General features: G+C 32.5%; 1 pseudogene; it reads right to left on the reverse strand.

The window, feature by feature from the left end:
• Positions 1-5,942: 5,942 nt before the first annotated feature.
• On the reverse strand, positions 5,943-6,899 carry LOC114105447 (olfactory receptor 6C2-like; annotated as a pseudogene).
• Positions 6,900-10,396: the final 3,497 nt, after the last annotated feature.

Raw genomic sequence — 10,396 nt, forward strand, 5'->3', positions numbered from 1 at the left:
GTGGTGCTGGGGATTGAACTCAGTGTTTCATGCATGCTAAGCAAGCACTCTACCACTGAGCCACAACCCTGGCCCAGTATAGCCATTTTGCCAATAATAATTCTGCTTATCCAAAAATATGGAAGATCTTTCCATCTTCTAAGGTCTTCATCAATTTTATTCTTTAATATTTTGTAGTTTTTATTGAAGAGGTCTTTCATATCTTTTGCTAGATGAGTCCCAAATATTTTATTTTATTTTTGTGACTATTATGAATGAGATAGTTTACCCAATTTCTCTTTCAGTTGATTCATCTTTGGAATATAGGAATACAATTGATTTATGTGTGTTAATTTTTGTGTCTTTCTAGTATGGTGAGTTTATTTATGAATTTTAGATGTGTTCTGGTATAGTTCTTAGGGTTTTCTAAATGCAGGATGAAATGTTTGGCTTTAGAGATAGTTTACACTTATCTTTTCCTATTTGTGTCCCTATAATTTCTTTCATTTGCCTAATTGCTATGACTAGAGTTTCAAGGACCTTGTTTGAATACAAGTGATGATAGAAGGCATCCCTGTATTTTTGCAGTTTTTAGAGGGAATGCATTCAGTTTTGTTTGTTTGTTTGTTTTTGTTGTTGTATTTTAGAATGATGTGGACTTTGAGTTTGATGTGCATAGCTTTCACAATGTGTTGAGGTACATTTTTTTTACCCTAGTCTTTCTAGTGTTTTAAACATAAATGGATGCTGTATTTTGTCAATTTTTTATCTGCATCTATTGAGATAATCACATGATTCTTGTCTTTAAGTCTATTTATGAATTACATTGAATTTTGTATGTTGAAATAACCTTTCATTTCTGAGATGAACCCCACTTAATCATAGTGTAGTATCTTTTTAATGTGTTTTCATATGTGTTTTGCCAGTATTTTGTTAAGAATTTTTGCATCTATGTTCATCATGGAGTTATATTGTTCTGAAGTTTTATTTCCTGGATGTGTTTTTGGTTTGGGGTGTTAGGGTGATAGTCTCTTCATAGAAAGAATTTAAAAGGTTTTCCTCCTTTTCTATTTCATGAAATAATATGAGGAGTGCTGGTTTCAGTTCTTTCAAGGTCCTGTAGAACTCACCTGAGATTCCATTCTGGTTGTAGGCTTTTTTGTTGGTAGTGGTGGACTTTTGATGGTGTCTTCAATTTCATTACTTACAACTGATGTTTAAAGTTTTCTACATCATCTTGGTTCAATTTAGGTAGTTCATATGTCTTTGGAAATTTATCAATGTCTTCATGATTTTCTAATTTTTTAGAGTATAAATTTTCAAAATTTCTTCTGAGTATCTTTGTATTTCAGTAATTTCTGTGGTTATATTTCCTTTTTCATTACTGAATTTAATAATGAGTTTTTCCCTGCTTTCTTTTTTTTAGTTTGTCTAAGGGTTTATAAATTTTATTTATGCTTTCAAAGAGCCAACAATTTGTTTCATAGCATTTTTGAATTTTTTATTCAAATTATATTGATTCTGGTTCTGATTTTAATTATTTCCTGTTTTCTACTGATTTTAGTGAAATTTTTATTTTTCTAGTGCCTTGAGATGTAATATTGGATTGTTTATATAGTGTCTTTCAATTCTTTTAATGAATGAGCTCAATGCAACAAATGAACTTTCCTCTTAGAATCACCATCATAGTGTCCCAGATATTTTGATATGTTGTATCATTCTTCTTATTTACCTAAGTATTTTTATTTTCCCCCAGACTCCTTCTGCTATGCATTTATCATTATAAATTTATAATAGCATATTTTTAGTGTCCAGGTTTTACAGTAGCTTCTATTTTTTTATTTTATCCTTGACTTCAAATTTTATTCTATTTAATCTCACAGAATGCAAGGTATTATTTATATTTTTTTGTATTTGTTAAGAGTTACTTTGTGGTGTAACATATAGTCTATTTTAGAAATTAATACATATGCTGCTGGGAAGAAAGTGTATGCACCATTGATGGATAAAGTATTCTATAGTGTCTGTTAGGTCTAAATTATAAATTGTAATTTTTAGTGTGATAACTATAGCTTCTTAGTTTTTTTCTTTCTTTTTTTTTTTTTTGAAGATCTGTCCAGTGTTGAGAGAAGCACATAGTCACCCAGTATAATTGTGTTGTGATCTATTTGATCCTTGATATCAATAAGGTTTTGTTTGATGTACATAGGTGCTCCACAGTTTGGGGTATAAATATTTACAATTGTTATGTCTTGTTGACGTATAATTCCCTTAAGTGGTATGAAATGACCTTTTTTGTCTCTCCTGATTAACTTACCTTGAAGTCCATTTCATCTTATATGGGAATAGAAACCCTGCTTGTTTTTGAGATCCATCTGAATTATATATATATATATATATATATTTTTTTTTTTTTTTCAATTTTTACCTTCAGTCTGTGGATGTCTTTGCCTATGAGGTGAGTTTCTTGTAGGCAACGTATTGTTGAGTCTTATTTTTTAATCAAATATGCCAAGACAAGTCTTTTGATAGATGAGTTTAGGCTGTTTACATTCAATTTCATTATTGGAGATGACTTTTATTCCCTGTCTTTTGATTTTCTTGTTTTTAATTTGTAATAGTTTTTCCCTTGATGGACTATTCTTCTAGTACAGTTTTTCCAACTGTTGTTTTTCATTTTTATTTGTTGTTTCTTCTTCCTGAAATAATTTATTGTGTATGCTTTGTAGTGCAGACTTTATAGTTGTGAATTCTTTTAGCTTTTGTTTATTATGGAAGTTTTCTATTTCATCTATAAACGTGAAGCTTAATTTTGCTGGGTGTAGTGCTCTTGGCTGGCATCCATTTTCTTTCAGAGCTTGGTACATATTATTCCAAGATCTCCTAGATTGAGCTTCTGGGTTGAGAAATCAGCTAAAATCCAGATTGTTCTACCTCTAAATGTGACCTGTTGTTCCATCTAGCAGCATTCAAAACTCTATCCTTATTCTTTATGTTAGTCATTCTCATTATAGTATGCTTTGGTGTGGGTCTGTTGTAATTTTGTACATTTGGGTTCTGTAAGCCTCTTATATTTGATTTTCCATTTAATTTTTCAGGTTTGGGAAATTTTCTGATATTATTTTATTAAAAATATTGTGCATTCTTTTGTTTGTATCTCTACAGATTCCTGTATCCTGATATATATTAAATTTGACCTTTTTATGTTATTCCATAATTCTTGGAATTTTTGTTTATGATTTCTTACCATCATCTCTGTGTGGTCAACTTTATTTTCAAGACTGTGTATTTTTTCTTCATTGTCTGGGGTTCTGTCTTCCAAGTGGTGATACTTTCTATTGAATTTTTAATTTGGTTTATTGATTCCTTCATTTCAAGGATTTCCACTTGATTTATTTTTATAATATTTCTGTTTATTGAAGTGACCTTTCACCTCCTGAAATTTATCTCTGATTTTACTCCTTACATTGTTTTTTATGTCATGGATCAGTTTAACTATGAACATTGTAAACTAACATTTCTTCTACTATATTGTTAATAGATTCTATGATTAGAGCATTTTGGTTTATTTGGGGCACTTAGTTCCCTTGTTTTTTCTTTTTTCTTTTTTTTTTTTTTTGAGTCTTCCTATTTGGCCTTGTGAATCTGAGGTAGTATGATTTTTACTCTGTAGATTTGCAGTGTCCCTGAAAGTTTCCAATGCCTCATCTTTAAGGGGGAGACCAAAATTGACAGCACCTAACACAAACATCATTTAGCCTTAAACCAAATAGATCATTTTAAGACATCTACAGTTTTGTCACAATAAGCAGAAATGATATGTTCAATTATTTTCTACAATATAAATGATAAGTTTGCAAATGGGTATATGATTTCAAATGATAAACAGAGAGAACAGAAGTGGTGTAGGCTGTGATGTATTAAGAAAGAGAAGGTAAGATAGAAGTAAATAATTATAGAAAGAGTGAAGAGGAATTAATAGAGATTGGCTGCTAGCAGGAGAAAAGAGAGACACAGAATCTAGCCAGAAAGATAAGTAGGACGAAAAATATAAAAAAATAAAATAAAATAAAAAGTAAAAATAAAAGAATACATAACAAAACTGTAATATATTATTCAGACATGCTCATCCTCAATAAATTGATGCATGAAAATACTTGACTGCAAAAATAGTTGAGATGTGAGAAAGAAAGGGAAAAACTGTATCTCAATAGAAAATTAAACAATTGTTTCCATTAGAGTTCAAGTTTCTCAGCTTCCCTTCTCAGCCAATAGGTGGGGTTGTCTGTAGTTTGCTGTAGCTCCATCCTCAAGATGGTGAGGGTTGCTAGGGTTGAAGGGTTACCCCTGGAAGTGGAACTCCTGGAGGTAGGGTATAGGCTTTGCCATCCATGTTAGAAGACTGCTCCCCAGGAATCTCCTTTGTATTCTACTCATGTGATGTAAGAGCCTGATCTTAGCCCTTACGTCACCTGTGGACCCCACAATTCCTGGTCCCTGATTTAGTCTACAACTTGATCTTTCCTCCTCCCACCCTTTTGAATTTCCAGTTAGACACTACTCTCCCAGGTGGTCCTAAGCACTGAGACTTCTGTGTCTGTCTCAGAGAGCTGTTCAGTATTGGGTAGATAAAGACGAGGTGATGAAAACTACAGGCTGGCCATGTAGCTGTAAGCACTGTGCTGGGTTGGTGGCTAGGGAGGGTTAGGGGGACTGGGAATTTGGTGCCTGACTGATGTTGAACCTGGCAGGACCAAGGGATTGGTGGATGTTGGGCTGGGGATGAAGATGGGGACTGAGCTAGTGTCAGGGCCCAGTGAGTGCTGCCCTGAGTGGCCCCCAGGAACCCAGTTGGTGCTGGACTAGCTGATTGGGTAAGACTAGAGCCTCTTCCAACCTTTCAACCCACTATAGGCAGCCCTGTCTATCCCCTTGCACTTTATGACTTGTGCTATTGGGGAGAGTCTTGCTGTCTTTAGCCTCTCTAACCTGTGTTCCCCTGGGTAAAATGCTGCCAGTGTCTGCCTTTCTTCAGGATTGCTAGGCCCACATAGACTTAGCTGCTAACTCACAGATCATACAGTTTCTGTATGCTCCACTATGCTGTAGGCCCAAGGTCTCGATGTTGTTTTAACTTGCAATGAAAGATACTACCAGGGATATGCTAACATAAAGGAGTAACCATATAAAGAAGCAACACAATGGTGGCTATTAACACACCTAGCATTATTAGTCAGTATAATTTGTGAATCTTTAATTTTTAAAATTTTAACATTTTATATGCATGCAAATATTATACACTTAGCAATAAACTTTAGGATCCTAAATATCAAATCTACTTTTATTTAAAACACATTTATTTGGATGTGCATTTATTTTAATTTTCTTTACTTTTTAATTATATCATGTCCCTTGTTGATAATGGTAATTTTTTAAAAAATCTTTAGTTATAGAGGATTATTAGTGAGCTAAACAAATTGAAGAATACTATATATTTTTTTTTTCTTTTTGGGTGCCAAGAGCTAGGTGATCAGAATTTTTTTTTAACAAAGCATATAGCATCATTTAGAGTGGAAGAGGTACTGAGAAATCTATATGAATTATTTTCTTGTAAGTACAAGTACATACAAACTAAATTATTTATTTCCTTGTTGGGTTTTGCTTTTGTTTTATTTTTTTTTATTTTCTTTCTTCTTTCTTTTATTTATTTATTTTTGGGGGTAGATTAAAAGTAATGAACTAGGTTTACATTAATTACAAAAACATTATCACTCCTTTAGATTGGGAACTTAGCTTGAAAAAGGTTTGTTTGAAGGGGGACTAAATGAGTGAATTTATGTGATGGAGACTATTTTTTCTGGGTGTAAGAAATATTTGAGAAGGTTTATGTGAATTGAGTTCATATCAAGCAGAGATAAATAGATGTGGAGTTTAATGGTTTATCCTTAGTTAATATTTTATTTCTATATTTGAACATTTTTTTTCCTCTTTGAAACAAAAGCAAGTTTTTTGAAGGAATCACTGAAAACTTGTCTTACCTGTTTGTTCCTCATAGTGTGAATGAATGGATTCAACATGGGAACAATGGACGTCATTAGCACCACCACACCCTTATTGATAGCCATGGATTTTTTTACTGAAGGTTTGACATAGATGAAGATAGAGCTTCTATAGGTGATGTACACCACAATCATGTGAGAAGAACAAGTGGAAAAGGCTCTTTTTCTTTGCTGAGCAGAGGGGAATCCTAGAATGGTCTTGATGATGTATATGTAGGACAGAACAACACACACAAGGGTCAGAATGAAGGTCAGCACGGCACAAACAATCAAGAACTGCTTTATGAGCCATGTGTCCGAGCATGAAATCTTCGAGATAGAAGATGCATCACAAAAAAAAAAAAATCAATAACATTTGAATCACAGTATTTCAAATTTAGGAAGAGAATAAGTGGTGGGAGTATGGTCAACAAACCATCCATCCAACAGCAGAGGACAAGTTTCCTGCAGACTCTGTGGTTCATGATGGTGACAGAATGCAGGGGTTTGCAGATGGCCACGTAGCGATCATAGGACATAACGGCCAGAAGAAAAAAAATTCTATTACTCCAAAGATGTCAATAAAAAACACTTGAATGACACAAATATTATAAGTAATGGACCTGTCATTGGTTACTATGTTGTACAAATATCTAGGGATACAAGCAGATGTAAATGAAATTTCTAATAGGGCAAAATTTCGTAGGAGAAAGTAAATGGGTGTTTTAAGGTAGGGGTCCAATAAAGTGAGGGATATGATGTTCAGATTCCCAGTTATACCAACATGTAAGTGAGAAATAGAAACCCAAAAATTGGAATCTGAAGTTGAGGGTCATCTGTTAGTCCCAACAGAGTGAAGGTTGTTATTGTGTATTTTTTCATCACTAACTACTGATGTTTATTTAGTCAATCTTCATGTAAAATTTAGAGCTATTTTATCTGACAAGAGTGACATGAAAGCCCGAAAGAAATAGTCACTACTAGAGACAGAAAACTAATGCACATGTAGTTTCTTCTGTAAATTGCAATTGATGTTTTCAATATCCTGATGGGCATGTCTACTCCTTTTATTCTACGTTTGTAATTTATATCTAACTGGATTATTCTGCGTTGTTGGCTTTGGGTCACAATCTCTTGTGATTCAATAAAATTATAAATTCTTTTTATTGTTAAGATCTTCTGTATTTTAAAGGTGAATATTTAAATGTAATTATTTTTTCCAGTCTTTCCTAGAATATTTGGTCTAAAATGTAAATATCTAACATCTCATATGGACTTCATGAATAGGTTTGTCAGTCCACTATGACCTGAATCTCATGTTTTGCCAACTATGACAAAGCCTGTGTGTATGTAGTTTGTTTTGTATTTTAAAATGTAACTGCCACATTGTGGGCTCACTCCTTTGATTCTCCTTACATTTCTCTGCTAGTATGTAATTTATTGCAGTGTCCACTGGGATACAAATGTGGCTACAAATGAAGAAATGCTTGATCCAAGGATATACAGCTGGAAAAAAATTACTTATATACTTTCAGACTGTTAAGGATGGAAAATATCCCTAACCCCTTGATAACAATAAGATCAAGTAAAACATCAAATTCCAAATGCTAAATAAACTCTCCACAGTCTGCCTGTGTACATCTACTTATTGTGATTTTCAGTTTCAGCATCTGCTCTATTGGAAAGTCTTCTAAAAATCTATGTTAATTATTCATTTTTGTTCCTGTGACAAGTAATTTTTATTTCAATTTTAGCATTTCCCCTGAGGAACTGAGATTGTTGAAATTAGGATTTTTTTTGTTTGTTTAAACTAGGATATCTACCCAAACTAACACAATCTTAGATTTATGATCAGTGTGTAAGAAATATTATATGAATAGATACATATTTATATAATTTGCCTACACATTCAAAGCTAGCTTCAGTTCTATTTGGGCTTCATCTTGGAATTACTTTGTCATTGATTTTAATTATTTCAATTTCATATATCTCTGTTTTTGACATTTTTTTTCTTTGCTACTGTGAAAGTATCATACTGTGAAAGTGTCACTCATGTTCTTATGTTGTTATGTTCCATGCCAACCAAACTGTTGATTGTCATCGATTTCTTGTTTTAGCTCTTGAACAGATAAATGCATCTTTGGTGAATGTTTGTTTTCTTGAGGCATCTGTCAGTAATGTATTCAAACCAGAAGGCAAGAAATTTGCATATCTGAATTCACAATGTTACATGCTAGACATCTTAAAATGAATATTTTAAATACTTAAAAAAGAATATTTTTACATATCTATAAGTGTAATTAATTCTAATTTCAGCCCATTGTATGTTTGTTATCAGTTTATAAATTTCTTTTTAGTTTTGCAAATTCTTATTTTTTTCAAAATTTTACCTATATTAAAATAAACTTATGAATATACCACAAGTTTTAAACCAATTCCTAACAAGATATTATACCTCTTTTTGTTTTCCACAATTGTTAAGATGTCTAAAATAAGCATATGTTTATAAACATTTCATGATTTGCACAATGCACAATTTCATGATTCTCAGTTATGTAATTTCAAAGAAAAAAAATATATATATATGACACTTTTGTGTACATTTACCAGGGCATCATCTATAAAGTTCCTATCACTAATTTTCTTCAACTCACATGTGATGTTATAGCTGCAACACTCAAATCACTGTACCATATGGTAGATCTTTTTGAAAAATTATTGAAACCTTTAGTTGATACAGGTTTTGGTCACATTTGGTTTTAATTCATACAATTACACCATGGTTAATCCTCTATTCAGGTTATATTTAAGGATTTCATCATTGTCTTCTACAAAAAATTTTTCTCCTAGATTTTTCACTTACGCCTCTTCAATCAGTATTTTAATAATATTTCAAAATGAAAGTTAAGGAATTTTCAGTTCTTGAATCAAGTTTTCTAGAGATTTTCCTCAGCTGTCACACAATTTTATTACCATATTCAGATTAATATCTCCAGTATTTATCTTATGTAGATGAACAGGAACAGCCTCCCACCCACCACCATTTTCTAATAAGACTCAATAAGCATATATTGTGAATGTCATTTCTTTTTAAAAATAGTCACTATTTCATGAGATCAGGGTGGATAACCTCTTAATTATATGACCAGTTACTGCAGTTAAATCTCAAGTTTTGTTGCACCACCATTGAGAAGAAAAGCCAATAAACACTTTTTGAAGACCTGTGTCATTCCTAAGAACTATGGGACACAATAACTACAATGGGTCATTTTTATTGAAGGGAAGGATACTCTTTTCAGCTTCCTTCTTCTCAACCCAGTCGCTCCTAGAGGTATCATATGGTAGTAAGCTCTTTCCTGAACTCTTTCCTGCATGTTAGCCATTTCCCCCAAAATGTCCCTTACATATTCCATTCATTAATACTTCTTGTTTTTAAGAGGCAAATACTAGGGAAATGGTTGTAAGTTTAAAGATTTTGCAGGGATAACTAATTTTTTCAATAGCAAATAAAGTGTTACATTGGATATTTTTAGTGCAGATACTCATTTTTTTCCTTTAAAAAGGAAAGTTAGGGTGTGAAAGTAATAATGTTCCCTCATCTATAATTTCATATTATTGTTACATAACAATAAAAATCAGCATTCCAAAAGAAAACCCAATAAGACCTGTGAATCTTTATATAATAATTCAAATAACTAATCACATGTAATTTGGTTAAATCATGTCAAACCAGCTTCTTAGAGAAAATCATTATACAAATTTATAAAAGATGAACTTAAATGAAATAAAATAGCCATTGTATTTATTCTTCTGAGACTTAACAATAGCTTTAACTGATTCTTTAACAAGAGTCCTAATGGGTAATTTGATGAAGATGACCTAATAGCAAAAGTTTATGAATGGTTTTCTTGTCTTAGTGTATGCCCTCCACCCCCATTTCCTATGATTGGTGCTTGGAAAATGTTAGAATTCTTGACTGCTATTGTTTTTGTACAAGTGATTGAACTTAGCAGCACTTAACCACTTAGCCACCTCTTTAGTCCTTTTTTATTTTTTATTTTGAGACAGGGTCTCACTAAGTTGCTTAGGGTCTTACTAAGTTTCTTAGGTTCTTGCTAAGTTGCTAAGACTGGTAACTTGCAGTTCTCCTGCCTGAGACTCTGGAGACACTGAGATTATATGTGTGCATCACCATGCCTGGCTTCTTCAAGTTTTTCATCTCCAACAAACTGGAAAGATTTTCTAACCAATAACTTTAGTCCAATTTTTATCTAGGAAATATTTTCTAGTTCTCTTTGGATTGAAAATAAAATATTGTTTTAAGTATTTCCCTCTCTTGATTTCAAGGCATTGGTATTGTGCTCTCTGGATGGGGTGAA

Source organism: Marmota flaviventris, chromosome 3 (assembly GCF_047511675.1).
Source record: "Marmota flaviventris isolate mMarFla1 chromosome 3, mMarFla1.hap1, whole genome shotgun sequence".
Classification (NCBI taxonomy): Eukaryota; Metazoa; Chordata; class Mammalia; order Rodentia; family Sciuridae; genus Marmota; species Marmota flaviventris.